This window comes from Meriones unguiculatus, chromosome 1 (assembly GCF_030254825.1).
Source record: "Meriones unguiculatus strain TT.TT164.6M chromosome 1, Bangor_MerUng_6.1, whole genome shotgun sequence".
NCBI lineage: Eukaryota > Metazoa > Chordata > Mammalia > Rodentia > Muridae > Meriones > Meriones unguiculatus.
The window spans coordinates 50,984,238-51,004,490 of NC_083349.1; positions in this window are offsets into that span (position 1 = coordinate 50,984,238).

The following is a 20,253-nucleotide window of genomic DNA, read 5'->3' on the forward strand; positions in this document are numbered from 1 at the left end:
AGCACATACAGTAAATACACACAAAGAAAGATTCCCCGTATGGGAAGGGGATCCAGAGCTGCTATTCCAGTCTATCCAGGGCTGGGGTTTTTTTATGTTCATGAATGGATAAATTCTCTTTCTCTCCTGGAACTGGCTGGATGGCAGCAGATTGAATAATCCAGACAAAGACAGGGAAGCTGATTGGTTGGCTTACTTGGTTGGTCCCAGTAACAGTGCTCTCCCATGAGACTACAAAAAGCCTTCCAAAGGTAAACACCAGAGATTTATACAGTGTGTAAATAATTAATAATGAGACTATGATGGTAAACATTATTCAAAGGAAAAACAAATTAAGCTGAAATACTATTCTATAAAAACATGTGTAGGGCCATTCATGGAAATGAGCACTCTTTATCAATGCACTAATAACATGGAGGGCAGTTTCATCTGGAATTTTTGAGTTAGTTATTACTACTGTTTTTCCTAGTCATTTAAAAGAAGTTATCCATTTCCCTTAACCAGATTAACTGTTTTTTTTTCCTTTCCTGAAAAATTAGCTGTTTAAAGGAATCAACTAAGTAACAGATTGTGTACTAGAGATAAAACAACTAAGTGCAGAGCTGACAACTCACACAGAAGAGCTTATTTGTTTTGGGAGAATTGTAATGAACTTTAAAAGAAAACAACCACCAGAAATTCGCTCCTGATAGATGAGCTAATAAATTTAAATAAGAAAAGACAGTAATTGTTCATGACTCCCTTCATTTTAAGTTGTTACTTAATATGTTGGCACTACACAGAGATGACAAACAGACAAAAAACAAACAAACAAACAAACAAACAAACCCAGAAAACCACAAACTGAATGTTGGAAAGAAGTGTTTTGTTTCCTCTGAAACACAAGTTTATATTGTTAGCAATGTAACAAACCAGACCATGTGTTATCCAAAGAATGTTGGCAAAAGAGTTGCTTGGTGTTAACTACTCAAACCTGAAATTAACATTTTTGTCAGATATCCTTCAGGCTGTCAATGAGTTATTCTATTAGCTTTGCAATAATGGACCACATAGTATATTTATGTAGTTTATTTTGTTTACTATATACATTCCTCATAAAGCTTTTTCTTAATTGCTCAGGCTACAATTATAGGGACTACGCTCTGTGGTTTGAATGTAAACTTTTGGTCATCACTTCTTCTTTGTGCTTATGTAAATTTTTTTTACTGAGTATGGTAAAATAATAAATGCAAAATATATTTTTACAAAGAAAGAGTGCCACTGGCCTGAATCATATGCAGGGCACTGTGCTCTTTAGGATGATAAATGTATACTAAAGATTTGTAAGTACATTCAAGGACAGAAAGTTAGGTTTGAACAACTACTCAGTTAATAATCTGAAAATAATATACTATCTATTAATAAGATAATAATTGCCACACCAACATATGCCTTAGCTGGAAGACATGATATTCAGAAGACACTAATCTGTCTCTCTTGGTTGTCAACTGATTTTAAAGAAAATGGAACTGTCTGAAGTTAGCATTACAGAACTCATGTACTCTGAACATTTTTAATAAGAATAAACTATCTTTGCATAATGCTTGAAGTTTTAGCATAATTCCAAATACACATAGTCTATGGAAAATTGTCCTTCCCATGATCTGTAACCTATTGATTCCTCTATTTGCTCAAGTTCAAAGAAACTGATATTATGCCATCAAAATAAACTGACCTTTTACCTACCTGTGGATAATACTGATCACAGTTTTCTATATTTGATTATTTTCTTCCATGTTTAGTTAAGGAACAGGGAAGAAGACAGGACATGATGGCGCAAGCCTTTAATCCCAGTACTCAGGAGGCAGAGGCAGGTGAATCTCTGTGAGTTAGGGGCCAGCCTGGTCTACAAGATGAGTCCAGACAGCCAGGGCTCTGATACAGAAATCCTGTCTCAATAAATAAAATAAATAAATAATATAATATAAATTAAAAAAAAAAAAAAGAAATAGAAAAGAGGCCTTAGCTTTTCACATCACAAATGAGATGAGATGGTGATCAGATGTCATTTCAAAATAAGGTGATAAAACGCCCAAACTTGTTCAGGATTATTCAGTTTCTGGATATTGTTCTCATGAAACTGTTAAGGGTGACTTTTTTCCCCATCATTTCCTTTTTTGAAGGAGCTCTGTTTTAAAGATTGAGTATAAAAATACTCTATGTCAGACACAAACTACATCCAATTTAAGACTTAGAAAGGGAGTTAAGAACACTTATTGCCTTTCAGGATAGGGATTGAGCATTTTAGTTAGGGTCCTCTCTTTTGCTTAGATTGTTTAGATGTACAGATTTTAGTGGGTTTATCCTATGTTGTGTGTTTATATGAGTGAGTATATACCATGTGTGTCTTTTTGCTTCTGGGACAACTCACTCAGGATGATCCTTTCCAGGTCCCACCATTTACCTGCAAATTTCATGATTTCCTTATTTTTCATTGCTGAGTAATGCTCCATTGTATAGATGTACCACAATTTCTGCATCCATTCTTCAGTTGAGGGGCATCTGGGCTGTTTCCAGCTTCTGGCTATTACAAATAAAGCTGCTACAAAAGAGACTCATACTCCAACCAAGGACTATTCATGGAGATAACCTAGAACCCCTGCACAGATGTAGCCCATGGCAGTTCAGTGTCTAAGTGGGTTACATAGTAATGGGAAGAGGGACTGCCTCTGATATAATCTGATTGGCCTGCTCTTTGATCACCTCCCCCTGAGTGGGGAGCAGCCTTGCCAGGCCACAGAAGATGACAATACAGCCACTTCTGATGAGAACTGATAGTCTAAGATCAGAAAGAAGGAGAGGAAGACCTCCCCAATCAGTGGACTTGGGGAGGGGAATGCATGCAGAAAGGGGAGGAAGGGTGGGATTGGGAGGGGAGAAGGGAGGGGCTTATGGGGGGATACAAAATGAATAAAGTGTAATTAATAAAAAAAAACATTAAAAAAAGAAAAAAAGAACAGTTATTGTTGGAAATAGTTGATCAGCACATTTTCAGAAAGTTCAGGCAAATGAACCTTTCATGTTCTAGCCTAAGTGTCAAGAAAAACAGCTATGGACCCAGTGCTAGTCAGTGGCTGGGTATATGAAATTCCAGCCGTGACTGAGCCATTGAAGTAACAAGGCATTGGAATGTTTTCTTGTAGTGTCTTAAGTAGAAAATTTACATTCAAGAACACCTTTCCCTCATTCTTTAGAGAGGTCAAAGTAAGCTCCTAGTAAGAGAAGAAGCTGTCCAAAATTTATGACAGATGACTCAAAGGCTGACACTGTCCTATATAAGAAACTTTATGCAAATACTTTAAAATATTTAGATCTCAGAGCAACAGTAAATTATTTGGCCAATATTGCTGTTTAGAATTTTATTCACTTCTAAAGGGGCCTAAAGGCCAGTTCTGTGCATCAATTACACATAAGGAACAAAAACTTTCTGACCTTGAATGTACTTACAAATCTTTAGGATACATTTATCATCCTAATCAGCACAGTGCCCTGAGTATAATTCAGGCCAGTGGCACTCTTTTTTTTTAAATATATTTTGCATTTATTATTTTAGAGCTTTGTGTATTCAATGTGCAATTGTATATAATATATTTTGATCACACCCATCCTTGTCCTTCCTTCAACTCCTAGAGTCCTCTCAGTTCTCCTCCCAACTTTGTGTCCTCTCTTTTATTAAAAAAAAAAAAAGTCACTTAAGCTCAGTTAGTGCTTCCTATGTGTTCATTAATGTAGGGTCATCCACTGAAGGAAGGGAAACCTAATGAGGGCCACATTCCTGAAGAAAACGGAATCTCCCTCCCCCAGTAGCTGCCAACCACCAATAGCTCCTCAGTGAGGGGGGCTTCATCCATGCTGAAATTCTGACTGGCTTTTATCTTGTACAGGCAGAAACAGCTACTGAATGAGTTCATGTCCAGAAGACACTGTTTTGCAACAGTTCCTTCTGACATCCTACAAGACCTGAGCTTTTACAATAGTTCCCAAACCATGAGGGGAGGGAGTGTGAAACAGATGATACATCACAGTAACTTGCTCTTTTCACCTTGGTCAGTTGTGAGTCTTTTTATTAACTTTCCTTTATTTCAATGGTTCTCAGCATGGAGGTTATGACCTCTTTGGGGGGGGGGGTCAAACCATCTTTTCACAGGATTCACCTGGGACCACAAGAAAACACAGATATTTACGTTACGATTCACAACAGTAGCAAAATTACAGTTATAAAGTGCTAACAAAAATAATTTTATGGCTGGGGGGGTCACCACAACACAAGGAACTGTATTAAAGGGTTGCAGCATTAGGAAGCTCGAAAACCACTGCTGTGTTGCAAAAATAAATTTCTCTTATGAGGCCGAAATTCCAGCCGTGCTCTCATCTAGGGATATAAAGGTTAAGTACTTAAAAGGCAAATTAATACGATGTCAATTTAGCAAAGTAAAACCGGCAGATTCTCCCTAGGGCTTATGAACTTCCTGGCCATGGGTCTCTGGCCACATTTATTAATTATAGTACCAGGAACAAATTCTCTCCTATGAAGTGTACCTCAACTCTGGTTTTCAAAAACAGGTGGTAACCCCCATAACATTTATGCCACTATTGTTTCAATGGACGTATCTTGCTGTCTTTGTCATAGGGTTCACAGCTGGATGGGACTGTTGGTGACTTTTCTTCCCTGGTGTCCTGTATAGCATCTTACAGAACCACGAATGGTAGACAATGGGAAGGAAGCTTTCGTGTCAGTACTGGCTTGATATTGATGCAGAAGCATTATTTCTTTTATAAATATCAGGTTATTTTTAAGGCTGAAAAGAATCAGCAACTTAAATATGAAAATTGGCTATTCTGAAACAACTAGCAAATTTCAAACCCACAAATCAAGCCCATACTTTTTAGCCTTTCTTTGATTGGTGAATTGTACAGAAATGATCGTGATCAATTCAAGAATGCATGCATTTCATCTTCTCCAGTTTCTGAATGTTGTGTGAGGACTGTAATTCTGGCTATGAGATGATGCTATTAGGGAGTGAATAAAGAAAGTAATTGATATTTTATTCTTATCCCTGCAATGAATTTTGCTTATTATCTTTTCAGAGTACAATTGAGCAAAGAGTGATTACTCCTACATAAGTATAAGTGCCTAACATATGGAGAAAGCTAAAAATGCACGGCATGAAAATAGCCTTTCCAGCATCATTTTCCCAACCTGTTAAATGAATCCTGAGTGGTGAAGTGGATATCAATTGTGAAAAATAATAGGCTTTTTTAGTCTTCCTGAAAATGTGGAACCCAGCAAGATAAAGCTAACAGGAAAAAGTGATAACACAGGCTTTTCTATGTATGGCTGTGACTAAGAGATTCCTAGTAACACATCTTTTAAGTGACAGCATTTTAAAGTGTACACCAGAAAGCTTGAAAAGTACAGATTGCAGCTGGTGTTTTTTTTTTTTTTTAAACTTCAGTAGCAGACGGATGTATGAAGAAATTAACTGGGTTTACGTTAACTTAATACCATGCCTATTTTTCACCTCACAGGAACTTTACATATAGCGTTAGGTGTTTGTGAAATTAGTCCATAGATTTTTATACCACTAAATGGAAATGAATAATTATTCTAATTATTTTTAAGTGTGCCTTTCTCTCACGATGGACATTTAGCATTAATCAAATAACATTACTAGAATGCATATGATGCAATTTTTGCTAATTTACTTGCATGTGTTTACCCATAATGATATCAATTTTTTGTATTACAAATATATCACTTCTTAACTCACATACATATAATAAACTCTCTTGGTCACAATGATTCAGTAGTCGATACTACAAGTTAACTGGCCATTTATAGGTGAATGAAAATTTGGTATATACATTATTCAGAACTATAAGTCTTAGATGAAACACAATTCTACTTTCCTTTGATAGCAACAGTGATTTTTGTTTTCCTTAATCTGGCCTAAATTCTGTCTATTAATGTACTGATTCATTGAATATGAAAGTGTGCCAACATTTGATTTTGCAGGAACATGCAGAATCAATTCACAATTCTCCTACCCATTGTTATTACTAATGTTCTAGTCACAGGTACTGCTTGAAAAGATTAGTGCATATTTCTACCACCTGGTCACTGCAATGCTTCTAATTAATAAACTCTGTCTCTCTGTCTCTGTCTCTGTCTCTCTCTATATATATATGTGATAGAGGTTAAGCTTAGCACTTTGCACATACTGGACAATCACTTTATCACTGAGCCAAATCCTCAGTCTCTGAAATCTGAATTATTGTTGAAAAGAAAAAATGGTATATTTTCTCCTCTGCTTAAAACACACTAAAGGATTTCTACTTACCAAAGAGGGAGTTAAATTCTCTCAATGTACTACATATGTATATCACCAGTTCTCTCTCTAACCCAATCCTATAACCAGATGCATGTCTCTTATTCCGTCTAAATTACAGAGAGAATAATGAGCTCCGTGTCTCAGAAGCCTGCACATGCTCCCTTGCCCTTGAGCTTCTGCCTCTGTTCCCTCTTTCCTTGAACTTCTGTATACATTTAGTGCTGCGGAGGACAAATCCAGTTACCCACCAGCTTACAGCATCACCATGGGCTGAAGTGGTAAGTCCTCCTCCCTTTCCTGTGAACTCTTGCCTTCCAATCATGTCAAACTTGTTTTCTTTGAGATCTTGCAACAGCACATATGCTTTTCTGGTACCATGCTTTGGTTGGCAGTTATCTTTATTTCTTTATTTTTCGAAATTTTAGTTTTGAAATTATAATATAATCACAACATTTCTCCCTTCCTTTCTCTCTCTCTAAACCTTAAACCTTCCCATATACCACTCTCTGCTCTCCTTCAAATTCACGGCCTTTTTTTCTTTTTTTACTAATTGTTATTCTAGGGATATATGTATGTATGTATGTATATATATATATATATGCATTATAGATATGTATAAATATCATCTGCTTAGTCCATATAAAGTTATTTTATATGTATTTTTTTTAAATCTGACTGTCACTAGAAAACCAGTATGCTCTTCTTTGGGGAACATAACCTCTCTAGCTCTTAGCTTTGTTGAGGCCTCATGGGCCTGCCCCCACCCACTTTGTCATGACTGTTGGTGTCATCCTTGTTCAGCTTTCCTTTGCACAATCATGGTCATGTACTACTGGGAGACACACTCTCACAGAAAACTTGATCCTCTGGCTCCCAGAAGTTATGTTTTAAATGCTGAAATGCAGTATTCAAAGCCATCCTGATGTTAAAAGTTCCTGGTGAGAAATCACCAATTATTTTGATGAGTACTGTCTTTGTCTTGTATTTTTAGTGTTTTAAATTGTAATATGAATTGCATGTTCATCTATTCCATTCACTTTTTTCTTTCATTAAGATGCTTCTATTCTCTTAGAATTCATGGGGGGGGGGGGGTTACAGCTGGGATACAAAGTGAATAAGCTGGAATTAGTATAAAAAATAAAAAAATAATAAAAAAAGAAAAAAATGGGTGTTTAACCTATGTTCTCTTTTTGTTTTCTTTCTTTCCACTTCTTTCTCTCTTTTCTTGAAGCCATTACTGTGAGCTTAGTGTATTTTGAAGAGTATTTTTTGCCTTGATTTTTTTTAATGTTTCTTAGGACTTGCACATTTGGTCTTAGATCAGATGGAGTGGATCATTCTTCTTTCTTTCTTTCTTTTGCCTTTTAAAAATTACTCATTATTTCAGTGTAAGTGTTCACAACTTTTTAAAAGGAGTAAATTGTACTATGGCAAAGTATCATTCATTTTTTTTTTCTGATAACATGATGCTTAGCACATAATGTGCCCCTAAAAGAAGAATACTGTATGCAAAAAAACATTCCCTATCAAAGGGCTTCCCCATTATGAATACAGTAGGTAAAGGAAGAATAAATGTGAAGGAAAGTGGGCCAGACGGGGTATAGACATCTCAGAATATGAATTTCTGACACTTGCTCTGGGGTCTCAGAGAGTATAGTTCAGGGATCTGAGGTTGCCAAGCCACCAGCAGAAGTCTTTAAAGTGGCATCACAGCTTTACTCCAGACAAGTATCAGGGAAGTGTTTCCAGTTTCCTCTTGATGCTGTTGCTGAGTTGAGCTTCTGTTTCAATTCCTCTCTTCTGTGCCTAAGAGGTGCCTAAGTAATAGGCACCTCTCTAAGGTGCCAATTCTCTCAGTGTCAAGGGAACATCCTGCAGACTGTACCCATCTCTGCAAGGATGACTGGGCTTTCTCTATTTTACTCTGCTGTTAAACTAGAGATTTCCAGCTGTCACTCACCTCTTCTGGTTTGATGTCCAACTTTCTACAGCTTTTTCTCTGGAAATTCTCAGGAAATTTCTGCATGTTGTCTATGTCCTCTGGGTTCATTTTTTTCTCTCTCTCTTTCTCCATATATATATATGTATAAAATTTTATTTTATTTCAATTTATTTACTTTATATCCCAAGGGTGCCCCTTCCCTCCTTTACTCCAAGCCTCCCTCATCCTCCTTCAAGTCACATCAGGCGTGAACATATCTCCACCCAAGGCATCCCTGCCAGGGGGAAGTGATTCAAAAGCAGGCAATGTAGTCCATGTTAGAAACAGTCTCTCCCCCCTCCACTAGCCAGGAGACCCACATGAAGATCAAGCTGCCCATTAGCCACCTACCTATAGGGGACAAAATGCCATTTTTTTTTAATCCAATAGAAAAAGATGCTAGAAAGCTGTTTTGCTTTTTTGACATTTCTTTCTTTCTTTCTTTCTTTCTTTCTTTCTTTCTTTCTTTCTTTCTTTCTTTTAAGCTGTTTTCCATGGATTCTTCCATGACTCTAGTTTTTGCCCCAAATTATGTTTTCTAAGATTAATACTTAGTATTAGTATGTCTTCTGGTCTCTTATCTCCTCTTCATAAAATTAAGGTATTATTAGGTATATGCAGAATTAGTTAGAGCAAAATTAGCTAGTTCCCTTTCAAAATCTGAATATAGATTGCTTATTTTCACGATGTGACAATTATTACAGAAGATTGATTATGAATTACATCCTCAGAACAAAGATTTCCAAGTACGAATGGCAGAAAATATGCAGATGGGGTGGGGGAGGCATCAATAGATTCTCCATTCCTTAGAAATTACAAACTTAATATAGTAACTCATGATAAAACCATGAGAACTTAATCAAACAATTACATCCCAGAATGGTATTTAATTAAGAAGTAATCAACAGGATTTCAGGTTTGATAAGAAATAATCAAACTCAGATGATATCATCATCCAAGAGAGCATCTTTATAAAGATTTGGCAAATAAAATTGTTATTTCACATCTTCCAGGTTACATCCTAGGCTCAAATGCCCAAGAAATGCCTGAGAAAGATCTATCTCCTGTAAGAAAAATGAGAAACAGTTTTCTGTGGTGATTAATGAGCCACATAACTCAGTGATTTCCAACTAGTAAAACTTCTTTCTTATATGTTTCATGCTGGTTGTGACCCAGCTATAGCTTTGCTTTCACGTGTTTTTATTTCAAGTCCAGTGGGAGGAAGAAGTGTCTACTTAGGACAATACATTCTCCTGGAAGGATGCTGAACAGGATGTGTTTAAACATATATCATTTTTAGAGTTCTTCCTTAAATGTGGCATACATCACAACTGCTTACACTCCATTGTCAAAGCAAGCCGTATGAGTAAGCCTCCTGTGAGTGCGAGAATGTATCTGACACCAACACAGAAGTTCTGCAAGGCCTGTGCCAGTTGGGAGGGTGTTGGTGTTATATATAACCTTTTCAGGGGATGGGTAGTTTGGAAAAGAAGTTTCCCGTCCCATAATCTTAATTTGGTAAGAGAGAAAACAGACGAACAATTAGAGTCTTGGCACAGATCTAGAGTTTGAAAATGAACATTTTGTGACGTAACATTTCTGACAAAGTCCATTTCTGTCTAGTCCATTATCTAAGAAGTTGAGTGCTTTCAGGTTTAAGGACCTAGGCTCACAGATTAGATGATCTTGGAACTCTGTTGTTTATTATAACAGTGTTGCTGTGGTTGTTGTTTCTCACCCAGATTAATTTAAATTATCTGACTCCTCGGGGTTTTGTTTGGCAATTTTTTTCCATGAATAAATGTAAAAGGCACAGTTACATGCTTCTGCAGTTTTACTCACATTGGTGTGCATCCATGCAAGTGGTTCAGTCTGGTAGGCTACAAGCACACTGAAGCATGGCTCTTACACACTGCATTTGAGATACTAAGATTGTCTTCCTTGCAGGACTGGAATTTCTGGGTAGAAAAGCGAATATCCAAATGATACGGGGGAAAAAACCCAGTCCACAAAGGTCCCACAGCAGACTGTTGGTAAGAAACCTGGTGTGTGTTATCATTTAGACCTTTTGGTTTTATTTTGTCTCTACAAAACTCATAAATCACTGTCTATAGAAGAATATAATGAGATTCTAAATGGGGGATGCAAAGATTAATTGAAAGAATTTTTATAAAACATGGCTTATCAGATGGCTCAGTGGGTAAGAGTATCTGCCACCAAGCTTAACAACTGAGTTCAATCCTCAGGACAATACATGGAGAAAGCAGATAACTGACTCCTACAGTTTGTCCACTGATCACATGTGTGCAATGTCATACATACAACACACACACACAAAGTAAGTAAAATATGATGCGCATTAAAAACTGAGCTGATATCCTCATTCAAACAAGCATCTTTATAAAGAGATCATGAACGTTTGATGGGTCACATATTCAAAGGTACAGCCTAAGGCTCAAATGACAGTGCTTGCCACAATAAAAACTTAAGAAGATAGCAACTGTTATAATTTATTTTAAGGTTATATTTATGTAGAGAGTAGGAACAAAATATTTAGAGTGTCAGTAAATTTTGTTCATATGTCGGATCTGCTACTCTGTATCTTTTTTCTTTCTTGTTTGTTTATTTTGTTTTGTTTGTTTGTTTTACGAGACAGTGTTTATCTGTGTAGCCTTGGCTGCCCTGGACTCACTTTGTAGACCAGGCTGGCTTCGAAGTCACAGAGATCTGCCTGCCTCTCCCTCCCTGAGTGCTAGGATTAAGTTATGCACGACCACCACCACACCTGACTACTACTCTGTATCTTAAAGATGTTATTTAGCTTCTTGTTTTGGCTTCAACTTCTTTATGTAAGAAATGACAATGAGCCCAGCACTGTGGTACACAGTTGTAATCCCAGCACTCTAGGAAGGAGGCAGAGGCAGAGGCAAAGGCAGGGGCAGGGGCAGGGGCAGGGGCAGGGGCAGGGGCAGGGGCAGGGGCAGGGGCAGGGGCAGGGGCAGGGGCAGGGGCAGGGGCAGGGGCAGGGGCAGGGGCAGGGGCAGGAAGGAAGGAAAGAAGAGGAAGGAAGGAAAAGGAAGGAAGGAAGGAAGGAAGGAAGGAAGGAAGGAAGGAAGGAAGGAAGGAAGGAAGGAAGGAAGGAGGGGTAATGAAGTCAACAGTACATGATAGTGTACTGAATTTACAGAGCATTAGTGCATGGTGGTGGTGGCTGAGGTGGGTGATGATTTTAGGTCTGATCCTTCATCATAGGAGTTGGGGTTTGTTGTCCAGAGAAGTCAGATGAAAAGCTTATTTGGAGACTGACCCATGCTTTTGATCTTGTCTACTGACCTGCTCAGTCATACCCAGCTACAGATAGGCTCTTGCTCTCCATAAAGATGGCGTGCAGCTGCCTCAGCATCAGGAGTGGTTTTCTTTCTGAAAATAAGAAAAAAAAATAAAATAAACAAATAAAAGAGGCAAATAGCAGCTTATGTAAAAGGAGGAAATAGCATTTCAACTTGGTTGGTCTGCAAAACCTGCACTCCCGGTGCAGGGTCCGTACCGCTCCCTCCCCCAAAGAGACTCACAGACCCCGGTTCCATGAAAAAGCAAGAGGCAGTTTATTCCGATCGTGATGGGGGTCGTCCCTTTAAAGCAGGAGACGACCCCGAGCATACAAAGCACAGAGTTTTTATTCCTAAAAAATCAGGCCTTTACATTGATTAGTCAGCAGAAAAGATAGCAGTTATGCGGCTGGCAGCTGTAGCAGGGAGCTCACAGCTCCAAGGACAGTCCTCCCCTCTTTTCCCATCTCTCGGTTCTGTAGCAGGCAGCTTACAGCTTCAAGGACAGTTCTCCCCTAAATCGCCTGACCTGTTCTTCTTTCTTCTTAGCTGGCCCTTATTCAAGGTCCAGTTGTTTTTCTTTCTAATTTGGGATGGTCCCATTTCTCAGGTCTTGGATTTTTTTAAACTTATTTTAGTGTAGTAAGAGATGCAGCATTAAAATTATTTTTAATTTTCTTTAAAATTATACTAACAATGTACTTCATTGTAGGAAGTTAGAAGCATGCCATTTGGACAGAAAGAATGCACATTGCTTTAATATAACAAATAATGTTATTTTCAGTGTTTATATTTAGTTTTTTTCTGTTTTTAACTTTTGTTTATTTACAATAACTTATTTTTCTCATGTACTAAAGTCACCACATAAATATTATTTTGGGGGACAGTGAAGTATCTCATTTTACTTACCTATTGTTTATCTCATGGTGTTATTTTTAAGACTTTTTTCTGATTTATGTTTGCATAGTAATTCTGTGTTAAATATTTTTATTTAATTATGAAAATTAATAAAATTAAAGTACCAAGTTATAGAAGACATGTTTATAAAGAAATACTGTCAAATTACCACCATCCTCAATATACAAAAACCATTTCATATGACCCATCACAAGTTTTTTTAAGCACATTTGCAATATTTAAAAGTTGTTTAACACAGTCATTTGAGTATGGAAAGTAGCAGTATATATGGTTATTTTATTTTGTATTGCAAAATTTATAAGGTTTGTATAGTCTGAGTTTTTTATTAAAATGAAAGATTTTAAAATTTTTCTGTATTTCTTTTGACAATTTTAAACGTTTCTTAATTTTTTACATGAAAGACATTAGGCACATAGTCTTTGAACATTTCATCCCATGTTATAATGTTAGAGTCTGCTGCTCTGATTTTTACTTCACCTGATTGGTGACTGTATTTTCATAACTACATTTTCTGCTTATCACACAATAAAATCACCCTTTGTGGAGAACTCATAAGCTCCATAGTTCCTAACTATCCCTAAGGTTAGGCCTAAGAAAAGTCTTTTTATTCTTCTTTTGGTAAATAAGTTTAAAACTGATTAATGATGTTTCCAAAAATGGCATTAAATATTTAGACCTTTATGTAAGGAAATTCTTTCCCAAAACCTGCCTGGTACTATAAGAGAGTTGCTAAGCTGTGGATTAGTTCCTGTATAAATGAAAACTGAGTAAACAATATGATCACTCCAAGGTATCATCAAATATGGTACCAGGACCCCACCACAGACAACATCTCTAGGTGCTCAAGTTTTTTCTATAGATGCTATTTTAATTGTTTATTTTCTACATATGTCCTCTGCACACAGCTAACCCTCTCCTGGCCACATGTAACAACTAATACATCACAATTATTGTAAGTGGTTGTATTTTATTGTTTAAGGATTATTTTCAGCCCGCGGTTGGTTGAAGCTACCAAGGCAGAACCTCTAGGAAGAGCGCATTAGCGAATGGCATCTTCCTAGAACCTTTTGATAAGAGTGCACTTCTGTTCACAACCTAGACGTATTGTTCTACTCTTCTGCAAAGCACAGCTCCAGGCATGAGGAACATTTCTTGGAGTTTCCTCACAGAGATGTTATTATTCTTGCCTTCCTGTCTTGACACAAAGCAGTGGAGAAACTGGCCATCTGGGGCCGATGCTGTCAAATATTTCTGTTCATCTTATTTTCTCACACTAGAGTTGTCATGTTTCTAGGTGCTATAGTGTTAGTTGGGCATCTCTAAGATCAAAAGCACCTTTGTGTGTGTAGGTGTGTGTGCGCGTGGGCATGTGTTTACAAATTTTCTCCTCGAAGTATCATCTATCCTTGTATTAAGGAGAGAAGACCTCCCCAAAAAATTGAATTCAAGGAAGACAAATGCATGAAGACATACACTGCATAATGCTGCCGGAGGATAGTATTGTAACTGATGTCCTCTAGATTTAAAAAAAAAATCATCTGATACGTGTTTATTGACTGCCTTCGGGAAGCACTTCCGCCTACATTTGAATTTCAAGTCATTTATCAGTAGCTGTGTGAAATGGGGCAAGCCAAACTGACCTTCTCATTTCTTCACCTGAACTCTATTACTTTGTTGTGACTGTAAGTGAGGCAGCCCTGCAGCCACGAAGCAAGGTTCAGTGAGTAAATAAAGCACGAACCTTTTTGGGACTGAGAGAGGGCAGAGAGTAGAGGCTGTTGGTTTGCATTTGGGAAGCCAGTTTTCTCAAGTGCATATAAAATGCAAGCAGAGAAGTTACAAGATTTATATAGTTTATGACTGTGGTGAAATGATACTAATGGCTTCATTCAAAGAGACAAATAAAAATGTCCATTCACACACATGTGGAAGAACGTGGAAGAGAAGAAAGGAGTTGGCTCAAGAGTCAAGAGTGTGGAATCTGATGGGAATTGTTTGGAAATGGAGAGGGCGTGGGTGCTACCCTGTCTGCATGGCACCAGTTTCTTCAGTTAAATGTCATACTCCCAATCCCTCCACTGGCCCTCACTGAAGAAATCGTAATTTCACTTTGCAGTCAAACAGAAGAGAACACCAGCTGTCTCTTAGATTACTCATCAAAGGTTTCCTAGTTTGCTTTAACTGCCAAATTAACCCAGTGTAGAATAATGTGCAAAGAAAAGACACGATTCAAGAATTGCCTCCACCATACTGCCAGGTAGGAATGTCGGTAGAGGATTGTTTCGTTAATTGACAGAGGAGGCCCTGGCTCTATTCCTGTGCAGTTGTTCCTGTCCTATGTGAGAAAGCAAGCTAAGCGTGGCAAGACACCGGGCAGAATTCCTCCACGGTTTCTGCTTTAAGTACATGCTCTGATTTCCTTCAGTGATGGACCATTGCCTGGAAGTGTTAGGTAAAAATCAGACCTTCCTCACCTAAGTTTCTCCAGGTCAAAGTGTTTTTAAACACAGCAACAGGAATAAAAATTAAAATAGAAGGTGAAATAGAAACTAGCCACTTTGGGAAAGAATGAGGTACTGTCTTACAGTTAAGCATATGTTTATAATCTTTAGCCCAGTTTTGCTAAAAATCAGTGAAAACTATTTTGTAACAAAAATTGAATATAAATACTTCCATGATTTTGTTTTTATAAGCACCAGGAGGTGGAAATAACCCAGTCACCTTGTGTATACATTAGGTATGGTATGAACATAACACAGAATCTTCTGAGCAAATCCATAACAATGAATTACATTGGAGCAGGATAGAAAATCTCAGCCATTTCTTTACACAAATAGGAAAATTCCATTGATGTTTTTGACCTTTAAAGCATAATTTGCAGTCTGATTTTAGCCAAGTCTCTATATATCCAACCAGCGCTGCTTTCCTTGCCCTTTACATTCATATTTAGGACTTGGATCTCCTTTTTTTCTAAGTTTATTTATGGAGGCGGGATTGGATCCGCAGAGCAGCAGTGACTGCATAGCGACCATCAGAAACAAACTGTGGACCCTAAAACACCAGTGACTGTGTTTTTCAGGTGAGAGCAAACCCCATGGTTAGGGAAATAATCTGGTCTGAACTCTGAGTCACCCAGCTAAGCCCCAGAAAAGTTCCTGGGTTCCCACAGGCTCAGTCTCCAGGGTGTAGCAACCTGACTGCAAGCTGTGCTCAGTGGCCAGTGAATACCTTCTGGGTCCTGGGGCATGCAGCTCTAACCTCAGGACTCCTGGTGCCTGGTAGAGACAAGAACAGCCCCAGTCGCCACTCCAAGGGTGACTGACCAGACCTCTAGGCTCGCTGGTGACTGCAAAGTGACTGCACCCAGCAAACACAGTGTTTGAGCACAGTGTCTGCGCAGCTGCAGCTCATTAACCTCAGAGCAAGAAAGCCAGTGGTGGGGCAGCTGTCACCAGAAATCCCCCTGGTGAGAGGAGAGCCTCTGGGCTTCTGAGGAGTCCAGTTTGTTCTCAGGATCATGCACCTGAGGACAGCCAGGGAAATTCCCTGAGAACCACCCACTAGATGGAGACCATACCAACCAATATGAGGAGGGCTCCTGACGAAACATCCAGCTTCCTACCCAGAGCTCTTGCCTACATTCCAGCAGGCACTAGAAACTACCAGCCACTGTCAGAGACAACCAGATGGCTAAAGACTAGTGTAAAAACACAATCAACAAAAGCCACAGCAATATAGCATCTCCAGAACCCAGTTATCCAAAGACAAGCAGCCCTGAATACCCTAACACAACTGAAACACTAGAAAATGACCTTAAATATGTACTTATGAAGATGATAATGGTGGAAATGAATAAAATCCTTTCAGAAATTCAGGAAGATGCAGCCAAACAGACTGACACCATTAAAGAGGCCTGTAGAGAGGAAATTAACAAATCACTCAAAGAAATACATGAAAACACAATCAGGTGAAGAAAATCAATAAAATGGTTCAATATCTGAAGATGGAAATGGAAATCATAAAGAAAGCACAAACTGCAGCAATTCTGAAAAGAGAAAACTTAGAGAAGAAAACAGGAACTACAGAGGTAAGCATCTCCAACAAAACACAAGAGGTGGAGAAAAGGATCTCAGGTGTAGACAATACAATGGAAGAAATTGATGATCCTTCAAAGAAAATGTTAAATTTAAAAAATTCCTGACATAAAACATTCAACAAATCAAGGACACCATGAAAAGACAAAAACCTAAGAATAATAGGAGTAGAAGAAAAAGAAGATTCCAGTCTCCAAGGCCCAGAAAATATTTTTTCAATAAAATCACAGAAGAAAATTTCCAAAATTAAAGAAAAGATACCTATAAGCATACAAGAGGCCTACAGAACACCTAATAGATTAGACAAGAAAAGAAAATACTCCTGCCAAATAATAATCAAAGCACTAACTGTACAGAATAAAGAAAAAAGTATTAAAGGCTGAAAGGGAAAAAGGCCAAGCAACATATAATGACAAATCTGTTAGAATCACACCTGACTTCTCGGCAGAGACTGTAAAAGCCAGAGGGCCTGAGCAGACATCATGAAGACCATAAGGGGAACACATATGTCAGCCCAGACTACTGTACCCTGAAAAACTCTCAATAATCATAGATGTAGAAAACAAGATATTCCACAACAAAAACAAATTTAAATATTACCTGTCTACAAATCCAGCCCTATAGAAGATACTAGAAGGAAAAAGCTAACCCAAGAAGGAGAACATAGGAAATAAATAACTTCATCACAGCAAAACTAAAAGTAGACAAGCAACCAGTACAAAAACCAACATCAAAATAATTGAGTGGCTGGCTCTTTGAGCACCATCCCCTTATGAGGAAGCACCCTACCAGGCCACAGAGGAAGACAATGAAGCCAGTCTTGATTAGACCTGATAGGCTAGGGGCAGATGGAAGGAAAAAAAGGCCTCCCCTATCAGTGAACTTGGAGAGGGGCATGGGAGAAGTTGAGGGAGAGTAGGGTTGGGAGAGGATGAGGGAGGGGGCTACAGCTGGGACAAAGTGAATAAACTGTAATTTATAAAAATAAAAAAAAACCAAAAAATTGAAAACGCTTAGCCAAACTAACTAAATGGCAGAGAGACACTTATCCAAAACAACAAAATCAGAAATGAAAAATGAGATATAACAGCTGACACTGAGGAAATCCAAAAAAATCATTAGATCTTACTTCAAAAACCTATATACCACAGAATTTGAATATTTAAAAAATGGACAATTTTTATTAATTATAATTTATTCACTTTGTATCTCAGCTATAATCCCCTCCTTCAACCCCTCCCAATCCCACAATTTCCTTGATAAATTCCACTTACCAAAGTTGAATCAAGATTAGGTAAATAAATTGAGTAGTCCTATATCCCCTAAGAAAAGTCTCCCAACCATAAAAAGCCCAGACCAGATGGTTTCAGTGCAGAATCCTACCAGACCTTCAAAAAAGTGCTAATACCAACACTCATCAACTATTCCACAAAATAGAAACAGAAGGAGTATTACCAGACTCATTCCATGAGACCACAGTAACCTTGAGACCTAGGCCACACAAAGATCCAATAAAGAAAGAATGAAAGAATGCTTCAGACTTAACCTTTCTTATGAACATTGACTCAAAAATACTCAATAAAATATTTGCAAACCGAATCTAAGAACACATCAAAGATATCATGTACCATGACCAAGGAGGCTTCATCCCAGGTATGCAGGTGTGGTTCAATATACAGAAATCCATTAATGTAGTCAACCATATACACAAATTGAAAAAGAAAAAAAAAAACCCCACACAATCATCTGCTTGAATGCCAAAAAAGCATTTGACAAAATCCAACAATTGTTCATGTTTAAAGTCTTGGAGTGATCATGGATAAAAGGCACATTCCTAAAAACAGTAAAGGCAGTATATAGCAAGCCTATAGCCAACACAAAACTAAGCAAAGAGAAATGTAAATAAATTCCAATGAAATCGAGGACAAGACAAGGCTGCCAACTCTTTCCATGTCTCTTCCATATAGTTCTGGGAGGCCTAGCCAGAGCAATGAGACAACTAAAGGAGATCAAAGGGACACAAATTGGAAACGAAGAGGTCCAGGTATCACTATTTGCAGAAGTTATGATAGTATACATGAGTGACCCCAAAAATTCTACCAAGGAACACCTACAGCTGGCAAACATCTCAGCAGAGTGGCTGTGTACAAAATTAACTTAAAAAAATCAGTAGCCTCTCTCATAGAAAAGACAAATAGGCTGAAGATAAAATTAAGGAAACAACACCCTTCCCTTCACAGTTGCCACAAAAACCATTAAGTATCTTGGTTTAACCCCAATCAAGCAAGCGGAAGACTTGTATGAAAGAAAAGAAAGAAAGAAAACTTCAAGGCCCTGAAGAAAATAATTAAAGAAGATGTCAGAAGATGGAAAGATCTCCCATGCTCATGGATCAAGATAGTAAAAATGGTCATCTTACCAAAGCAATCTACAGAATCAATTCAATCCCCATCAAAATACCAACACAATTCTTATTTTTAATTTATTTTTTTATTAATTGCAGTTTATTCACTTTGTATCCCAACTGTAGCCCCCTCCCTCGTCCCCATCCCATCCTCCCTCATTCTTCTCCTCCTGCACAGATGTAGCCCAAGGCAGCTCAGTGTCCAAGTGGGTTCCCTAGTAATGGGAACAGGGGTTGTTTCTGACATGAACTCAGTGGCCTGCTCTTTGATCACCTCCCCTGAGATGAGGTAGCCTTACGAGGCCACAGAGGAAAACAATGCAGCCAGTCCTGATGAGACTTGCTAGGCTAGGATCAGATGGAAGGGGAGGAGGACCAACACAATTCTTTATAGACCTTGAAAAAGCAATTGTCAACTTTATATGGAAAAAACAAACTCAAAAACCCAGAATAGCTAAAACAATACTGCACAATAAAAGACCTTCAGGAGTTATCTCCATCCCTCATCTCAAGCAGTCCTATAGAGTAACAGTCATAAAAACTTCATGGTACTGGCATAGAAACAGACTGATGGATCAGTGGGAATCAAATCAAAGACCCAGAAATAAACCCACATACCTACAGACAATTGAATTTTTGATGAAGAAGTCAAAACCATACAATGGAAAAAATACAGCATCTTTAACAGATGCTGCTGGTCTAACTGGATGGTTACATGTAGAAAAATGCAAATATATCTATATTTATCAGCCTGCAGTAAACTAAAGTCCAAGTGGATAAAAAATCTTAACATAAAGTCAGACACACTAAATCTACTAGAAGAAAAAGTGGGTAAGAAAGATCCTTGAGCACATTAGCACAGGAAACAACTTCTGAACAGAACACCAACAGCTCAGGCTCTAAGAGCAACAATTATTAAATGGGACCTGATGAAACTGAAAAGCTTTCAAAAACAATGGACACTGTCAACAGAACAAAATGACAGCCCACAAACTGGGAAAAGATCTTCACCAAACCTATATCTTACAGAGGGCTAATAATCAAAATATATAAAAAGAAATTAAACTTTAACAAACCAAATAATCCAATTAAAAATGGGGAATGCTATGATGGAGCTGGTTTCCGCCTTCCACCTTCCCGATGGTGAGTGCTCTCT